At 38.7% G+C, this 9354-nt stretch overlaps 1 pseudogene; it reads right to left on the bottom strand.

Moving 5' to 3' along the window:
• Positions 1-3623: 3623 nt before the first annotated feature.
• LOC100725199 (eukaryotic translation initiation factor 4 gamma 3-like) overlaps positions 3624-9354 on the bottom strand; it is a 68920-nt pseudogene continuing 63189 nt past the window's right edge.

The raw sequence follows: 9354 nt of genomic DNA, 5'->3' as shown, positions 1-9354 counted from the left end.
ACCATTTCTTACACTAGGGAAACTATTTGGTATTCATACATGTGAGTTTGATTTATTTCACTTATAAGTATGGTCTCAAGCTGTGCCCATTTATTTATAAATATCTCACTGTGATCATACTTTATAGCTGAGTAGTACTCCATTGTATAAAAATACCACAACATTTTAATCCATTCCTCAGGTGATGGACACTTAGGTTGTTTCCAAGATCTGGCTATTACAAATTGTGCTGCTATAAACATGGCTGCACAATATCACTGTGGTATGATGCTTTCAGTACTTCTGGGAATATGCCTAGAAGTGGAATAGCTGGAACAAATGGGACTTCCAATCTCCAGAGAAATCACCAGACTGATCTTCACAATGGTTGCACCAGTACACTCCCAACCAACAGTGCAGGAGAGTTCCTTTTTCCCCACAGCCTCTCCAGCATTTGATGTTGGTGGTATTCTTGATCCTGGCTACTGAGATGGAATCTCAGTGTGGTTTTAATTTGCATTTCTCTAATGAGTAAAGATGATGAACATTTTTTTCCTGCATTTATTTGCCATTTGTATTTCTTCATCTGAAAAGTGTGTATTTATCCCAGATGCCCATTGTTGGATTGGATCTTTGAATTTTGGAGGTCTGATTTTTTAAATACTTTATGTGTTTTAGACAGAAGTCCTCTGTCTGAGGGACAGTTCACTAAGAGTTTTTACCCATTTGGGTTTTCTTTTCACTATGCTGGAGATTTCTCTTGACAGGCAGAAACTTTTTAAAACGAAGTGATCCCAGTTATTGATTCTGGGAAGTACTTCCAGTGCAGTTTGAGTCCTGTTTATGAATTCTTTACTAACCCCTATGTCTTCAAAGTTTTTACCCAATTTGTCTTCCAATAAATTTAGTTTTTCTGTTTTAATATTCAGATCTTTGATCCATTTAGATTTTAATTTAGTACATGGTGATAGGCATGGGTCTAGTTTTATTTTGCAGCATATGGAGAACAAGTTTTTCCAACACCATTTATTAAAGAGACTGTCATTCTTTCAGTGAATATGTTTGGCTCCTTTATCAAAGGTAAGGTGGTTGAGTGTGTTTGTATCTTCTAATCTATTCCATTGATCTTCAGCTCTGTTTTGATTCCAGTACCATGTTGATTTCACTACAGTTGCTTTGTAGTATAACTTCAAGTCAGGGATTGTGATGCCTCCCGCCCCGCCTTTGCTGCTTAGAACTGTCTTTGCTATACTAGGTCTCTTCTCACTCCAGATGAATTTTAGGAGTGATTTCTCTAGATCTATGAGGTATGTTGATGGTATTTTTATTGGGATTGCACTGAATCTGTATAACAGTTTTGAGAGAATGGCCATTTTCATAATATTTGTTCTTCGTATCTATGAGCAAGGGTTGTCTTTCCATTATCTGAGATCATCTTCAATTTCTTTTTTCAGTGTATCATAATTTTCCCTGTATAGGTATTTCACTTCTTTCATGAGAGTAATTCCTAAATATTTCATTTTTTGGTTGCTAGTGTGAAGCATGTGGCTTCTCTTATTCCTCTGTCAGTGATTTTGTTGTTAGTGTATAGAAATATTGATTTTTGAGCATTGATTTTGTATCCACCTACATTGCTGAATTTATTTATTATATCTAAGAGTCTTTCAAGGAGTTTTGGGGGTCTTCTATGTAGAGTAGCATGTCATCTGCAAACAATGATAATATAAGTTCTTCTTTTCCTGTCTTTACTCCTTTTATTTCTTTCTCTTGTCTAATTGCTCTGGGTAGTATTTCCAGCATTATATCAAATAGGAGTGGTGATAAGAGACATCCTTGTCTTGTGCCTGATTTTAAAGTAAAGGCCTTCAATTTTTGGCCACTTAGTGTGATACTGGCTGTTGGTTTGTCGTAGATGGCCTTTATTATATTGAGGTAAAGACTATCTATTCCAATTTTCTGTAAGGTTCTTATCATTAATGAATGTTGGACCTTATCCAAGCTTTTTCTGCATCTATAGAAATGATCATATGATTCTTACTTTTGGCTTTATTGATATGGTGGATTACATTTATTGATTTACGTATATTGAACCATCCCTGCATGCCTGGGATGAATCCCACTTGGTCATGGTGTATAATCTTCTTGATGATTTGCTGCATCCTATTTGCCAATATTTTATTGAGGATTTTTTCCATCTGTGTTCATTAGGGAGATTGGTCTGTAGTTCTCTTTTTAGGTAGGGTCTTTCTCAGGTTTGGTACTACAGTAATATTTGCTTCCAAGAATGACTTAGGAAGGACTGCTTCCCTTTCGTTTTCATTGAAGAGTTTGTGAAGTGTCTGCACTGTCTTCTTTGTATTTCTTGTAGAATTCTGCAGTGAATCCGTCTGGGCCTGGGCTCTTCTTTGCAGGTAAGGACTTAATTACATTGTCAATTTCATTAATTGAAAGTGGGTTACTCAGCAGTTATACATCTTCTTGACCTAGCTTTGGTACTGCATGTTTCTAGGACTCTGTCAATCTCTTCTGTATTATCAAACCTATGAGAGTGGTTTTCAAAATAGGTGTTGATGATCTTCTGTATTTCTACAGAGTCTGTAGTGATTTCACCTTTTTCATTCCTTATTGCATGAATTTGAGCTTTTTCTTCCCTTTTTAAAATAAGGTCAGCTAGGGGCTTATCAATTTTATTTATTCTTTCAAAGAACCAACTCTTTGATTCATTGGATTGTTTTCTTAGTCTCTATTGCATTAATTTCTGCTCTGATTTTTATAATTTCCTCCCTTCTTTTGGCTTTGGGCTTGACTTGCTCTTCTTTTTCTAGATGTTTGAGGTGTAGCATCAGGTTATTTATTTGTATTCATTCTGTTTCCCTGATGTGGGAACTCAGTGCAATAAATTTTCCTCTGAGGACAGCTTTCATTGCATCCCACAGATTCTGTTAAGTTGTATTTGTATTTTCGTTTGCTTGTAGGTATTGTTTAATTTCTTCTTTAATTTCCCCTGTGACCCACTGATTGCTCAAGAGTGTGTCTTTCAATTTCCATGTGTTTGTGAGATTTTTGCAGTTTCTTTTGTCATTAATTTCTTGTTTCATGGCACTATGATCTGATAACATGCACGGGATAATTTCAACTCTTTTGCATTTATTTAAACATGTTCTGTGGGCTAGTATATGTTCTATTTTAAAGAATGTTCCATGTACTGCTGAGAAGAATGTGTATTCTGATGTTGGATGGAACACTCTGTATATATCTATCAAGTCCATTTGTTCACAGTTGTGATTCAGTTCTGTTATTTCTTTGCTGATTTTCTGTCTGGTTGATCTGTCCCTTGGTGTCAATGGTGTGTTAAGGTCTCCTGTTAGAATTGTTTTATTGCTAATTTGATTTCTCATTTCTATTAATACTTGCTTTGTATAACTGGGTGCTCTGGAATTTGGTGCATATATATTTAAGGTTGTTACCTCTTCCTCTTGAAGTTTTCCCCTAAACAGTATGTAATGACCTTCTTTATCTCTCCTGATCATTCTTGGTTTGAAGTTCACATTGTCTGCAAACATAATAGCTACCCCTGCTTTATTTGGCGGGGGGTTTCTGTTCCATGAAGTATTGCTTTCCATTCTTTGACTCAGTCTGTATCCTTTTGGGTTATATGGGTTTCTTGTAGACAGCATATGGTTGGATGTTGTTGCTTGATCCATTCTGCCAGTGTTTCTTTTAACTAAGTATTGAGACCATTTACATTAATGGTTATAACTGTTATATACTGATTTTATTTTTGACGTTATCTTTCTGCTGTTGCCTCTTTATCTTTCCATTCTGTTTAATTGTCTGCTTTGCTTAGTGGTTTTTTTCCTAAGTGTATCTAAACTGTCTTTCAGTATTCTTTGCAGTGTTGGTGTGGTGATCATGAAGTTCTCCAGCTGTTCTTTGTCATGGACGTATCTTATTTCTCCATCAATTTTGAAGGACAGTTTTTCAGGGTACATCAGTCTAGGTAGGAAATCATTTTTCTTTAGGATCTGAAATACTTCACTCCATGCTGTTCTTGACTTTATTGTTTCTGCTGAGAAGTGTGCTGTGATTCTGATAGGTTTTCCTTTATAAGTGATCTGTCTTTTCTTTCTGACAGCTTTTAATATTCTATTCTTTTTTTTACAAGTTATACAGATTTATAGAAAAAAATGAACAGTAGGAAATCACTAGTTAATGGATTACATATTGTCATCTTAGAAATAATTGTTCAAGTCACAAAATTAAAGCTTGTAAAGTGGACATTCCATCAATGATACTGCAAACAGTTCTGTTCATTGATCCAATAAAACTCTGTGATATCATTTTCTATCTTATACACTTAAATATACATGCAGTTATATAGTTTGGAGCACTTTCTTTTCCTCTCTTTTGTACCATGACTATTACACATTTTGGGTTTCATTGCTCCCACGGTTCTTATTACTTTTTTGGAAGAGAGTAAAACCAAATGTGACATAACAGAACAGAATTGGTCAAGTCAAAAGGGTGGACATAATAGATAATGTAAAAACATAATACAAGGTGATCAACAATGGTTACCATAATGCCTCCCGCTATCTCTAATAGAATTGCCTATACCATTAGTTATAATACAATTGAACAAAACAGTAAAGAATAAAACCGACAAAACCAAAACTTTGGAGACATTGTAGGTCTTCAAAAGTAGATAAAAGTCAACGAGAATGGGCGTTATAATGAATCTCATTATCTTCACAGCTGATACCTAAACTTTCGAACCTGATACTATCCAGCAAAACAGAATAGGGGAACATCAGTTAAAAACCAGATGGTGAGAGTAATACAGGGCTTTAAATCGAGGTAATGGAAAGTCAAAGTGGGTTACTATAACATATCCTGCTATTTTTTCCCTTTAATTAAAGGGATAAAGATAAAAAAGTAAATAATGGAGTGGAGATTGAGATAAAAGAGGGCATAACAACGAAACAGCGCAGATCAAAACATAACCATTTAAGCAGAATAGTGTTTCACCACCAGATAATCCTAACCTAAAAGTAGTTGAGTACAACTTCGTATACTGTAGCATTAAGTATATCAAAACAATGTAAAACCATTTAAGAGAATGACAGCATTACAGAGTATTTAGAATCGACTAACAAAAAATGAACAATGGTTTCTGTATAATCTCCTTGTCTTTAAAAGGTTTTTGCTTATACTATCGTACATAATAAAATCCAATAAGATACAACCTATTTAGAACATTGGAGACAGAAGGACAAAAGCTAGATGAGACTTCAAAACAAGATGATACTAAATCAGTATTACCTATTAAGATGTCATTTTCTCCAAAATAGCTGTTCCTATCATCCAATCTTCTCTGCCTCATTTCTCTTGAGCTCTTTTTCTGTCAGTAGCTGTCAGTTTGTCTTCTTCATTTTGTTCTCTGCTCCATTCATTGTGGCCTCCCCACCACTATTTCTGGATTCTTTGTATTTTTCTTTTTTTAGAATATCCTGCAATACTCTCTGTAGAGTTGAGTTGGTGGTTGCAAATTCCCCCAGTTCCTCTTTATCCTGGAAGCACCTTGTTTTTCCATCAATTTCCAGGGACAGTTGTGCAGGATATCTCAATCTTGGCTGGAGATTATTATCTTTCAAAGCTTGAATTATTTCCCCCCATGCTCTTCGTGATTTGATGGTTTGTGCAGAGAAATCTGCTGTAATTCTGATGGGTGTTCCCTTGTAAGTGGTCTGTTTCTTGTCTCTGACAGCTTTTAATATTCTGTTCTTGTATTGAATTTCTGGAATTTTTATTATTATATGCCTGGGTGTTGCTCTGTTTGGGTTGTAGGTAGCTGGGGTCCTGTATGCCTCATACATCTGAGTATCTTTACCTTTTTCTAAATTAGGAAAATTCTCCTGGATTATTTCTGTGAGTAGCTTTTGTAGTTCACTTGTTTGTGTCCCTACTTCTTCTTTTATGTTCTTAATCCTTAAGTTATGGATCCTCTTATCATCTTCTTGTCTTTGTATTATTGCTGTTTGTTTCTTTGTTATTTTTAAGAAGTTTTTCATTTCATTCTCCCATATTACAAGTCTGCCCTCCAGTTCAGATAGTCTGCCCTTAGTTTCTTTCAAGCTGTTATGCCAGTCTTCAATAGACTTCTTAGTATCTTGGTAATCCCTTTCAACCTGCTTCACGTATTCTATGCTTTCTCTGTTTTCTCCATCAAACAATTCTCCCCTCTTTTTCTGTTCTTCCATTCCACCATCTGTTTTTTCTTGGGTGGTGCTTAGCATTTCTCTAACTATTCTGCATACTTCTAGCTTCAGGTCGTTGATAACTTCATTCCTGAATTGGTCTATGAGGCTCTCTATATGGCGCTTTATGTCTATTGGTGCAGTGTCTGCTATTGCCTGTTTCTCAGAATTGGGGGCCGAGGAGCCTTTTTTGTTGCTGCCTCTTCCCATATTCTCTGTTCCTTATATATGCAAGCTTATATAAGAGGCCCAGCTTCTCTCCCAGTCAGCCACAGCCTGATCGAATTGCACCGGTTAGGTGTTCCCGCTCACCGCTGCGCACCAGGGAGTTAAGGACCAGGCAGCCTACGCGCCTCCCCTCCTGGCCACCGTCAGGCTTTGGGATCTGGGTTGGGACAGCCTACCGGGTCCGCCAGCAGCGTCACACAGGCCAGGCACTTTTCACCAATCCCGCCCGAGAGGGGGATGTGTGGCTGGAGTCCCCACCGCGCCCTGCTCCCGCAGGACTGCTCAGGCCCAGAAAGTCCTCCGCTGGAGTCAAACTGTGGTAGAGTGTCAGTTTCTCTCACTCACCTCACCACAAGTCAGTGCACGCCTCCCTGGCCGTCCTGTTTTCGACTCCATTCGCAGATTGCCGTTCTCAGAGCTTCCGTGCGTCTCTCTCCTTGCTGAGCCGCTGTAGAGGCAGCCAGCTGCCACGCGGCGGGAAACCCAAATCGCGGCTTCCAATGGCGTGGGGTCCAGCCTTCACACTGAGGCTTTTCTGTTCCTGTTTTAGCAGCAGGACTGCATTCCAAGTTGGTTTCTCTCAGCCCAGTTCGTTCCTGAGTCAGCAGAGTATATCTCTACCTGCTTATGTCTCCTTAGTCCACACCATTCCTGGCTTCTGAGCCGAGTCTTTCAGAGAGCCTCCGGTAGTTGCTGTTATCTGTCCGCCATGTTCTCCCGGAAACCAATATTCTATTCTTATGTTGGAATTCTGGGATGGTGATTATTATATGTGTGGGTGTAGTTTTATTTTGATTTTGACTATTTGAAATTCTATATGCTTCGCTGATCCTGATGTCAGTTTCCAATCTCATGTTTGGGAAATTTTCAGCTATTACTTCTTTAAATATCCTCTTGATATCCTTTATGTTGTCTCCTCCTTTTTCATGAATCCCTATCAATCTTATGTTGTTTTTCTTTGTGTCATCTTGCAGTTATTGAATTATTTCCTGAGGCCTTGTTATTTTTAAAAGATCCTTCCTTTCCTGTTCACTAGCTCCAATCTTATCTTCAAGGTCTGAAATACTATCTTCATTTAGTTCCTCCAATTTTTTAACTGTGTTTTCTTTAGATATGTTCAGCATCTCCTTCATTTCTTTTATCATTTCTTCTTTTACCTGGGAGATTATTTCCAGTTTGAATTCCTTTAAAGATTCCCGTAGTTGCTTCTTTATTTTAGTTGCTAATATGTCCAATATTTCAGGTGTATGACATATATTTTCTTCTATGTACATAGCTCCTAAGGTTTCTTGCAATGTGCTGGAGGTTTGAGATTGTAATTTGGTCTTTCATTTTGTTATTTTCCTATATTTCTGTTTTAAGTGTTTCAAGTGTTATTCATAGGCTTCCCCAGGGTCTTTTGGAAATCCTCATCTATGCCCTCAGCTCCTGGGACTTTAGCCACCAATTTCTCCGGATTGAGAGAGGGTCACTGTGGGTGGGGCAGGCTGGCTGAAGCCCAGTCTCCAGAACCAATGGCGCCAGCTTGCTTAGAACTGCAGAATCTGGCAAGCACAGCCAGGAGTGGGATGGCCATTGCAGGCCTGCTCAGGACTGGCCACGCCGGTCCAGTGTACCCGGAAGCCCTGAAGTTCCCTGTCCAGGGCCAACCAAGGGTCCCAAACTAGCTGGACTCCGGGGCAAAGTGTGGGCAGGGGGGGGGCACTTATCCCAGGCCGCCCAGCCTTTGGAACCGATTGTGCCCGCTTGCTTGCTTAGAACTCCAGAGTCCGGCTGGGAGTGGGGAGGCCATTGCAGGCCCACCTGCTCAGGACCCACTGAGCTGGTCCAGTGCCAGCACTCTGTGCTTGATAACAGCAGTGTCCACTCTGAAGGTAGAACAGTCAGCTATAATAACTGCTTTACAAACAGCTGTCTGTAAAGTTCTAAGGAATGTAGGTGAACTCTTTTGGCTCTCATTTAGATTAGCCTCTACCCAGTCAAAGATCTGTTCATCATATGCTTTCTCCTCAATAATGAGTTTCTCAAGGTGCTGATACAAGTCGTCAGCAGAGAGCACTTTCTCTGAAAGTGCTTCTGAGGAACAGGAACTGTCAGACTCTAAAAATTCCAACTTCTGCTCCAAGAGAAAATGATGCACATCTTCCCCTTCTGGTAGAAAGTCCTTCCAGCTGAGTTCAGCCCCCCTCCATAAGACTCCCACTTTTTTTTTCATTTCTATATTTTTGTTATTTATTTTTCTGAAGAGCAGATTTTTGATCTTTTGTAATACACTTGTAGATTTTCAATCCTTTTTTTTTTTGAAATTGGTACAGAACTTCACAGCAGGTTACTGGGATAAGAGTAATAGGTATCACAGTATATTTCATTATCTTTTTTTTTTTTTTTGTCTTTTTCGTTTTTATCGGTACCAGGGATCGAACTCACGACTGCCTGCTTGCAAGGCAGGCGCTTATGCCGCTAAGCTAAATCCCCAGCCCCTATTTCATTATCTTTACAATTGTTGTTCTTTCAATCACATATATCAAAATAAAATGATATACAGAACATTACAGCACTTATCAAAACAGAATTTTAAATAGAGCAGTACCATTAATCAGAATAGAGCAAACCAGTAATAAAAATATTTGCCTTCAAAGAGATGGTAGAAGGAAATCCCCCTTATTTGCTATGGTCAACTTCCTAGGAGATGCTCAGATTTCTGGTTCCCATTTGCTAATGGGAGGACAGGAGAAGGAGGGGGTAGGGAAATTGGGATGTTTGACTCTAGGCTGTGCACCAGTAGGTTCACTGTTGCTTAGCAGGGAGGCAGGCTGGTTGCTTGGTTTCCCAGCGTTCTAAGTTCCAACATGGTGTGGAGCTCAGAAGACACTGGTGGTTCTCCCTGCTG

Source organism: Cavia porcellus, unplaced genomic scaffold (genome assembly GCF_034190915.1).
Source record: "Cavia porcellus strain 051 isolate PalLab524CR breed Dunkin Hartley unplaced genomic scaffold, mCavPor4.1 scaffold_5, whole genome shotgun sequence".
In the NCBI taxonomy this organism is placed as follows: domain Eukaryota; kingdom Metazoa; phylum Chordata; class Mammalia; order Rodentia; family Caviidae; genus Cavia; species Cavia porcellus.
Note: the sequence above shows the minus strand (reverse complement) of the source record. Positions and strands in the feature narration are given on the sequence as shown.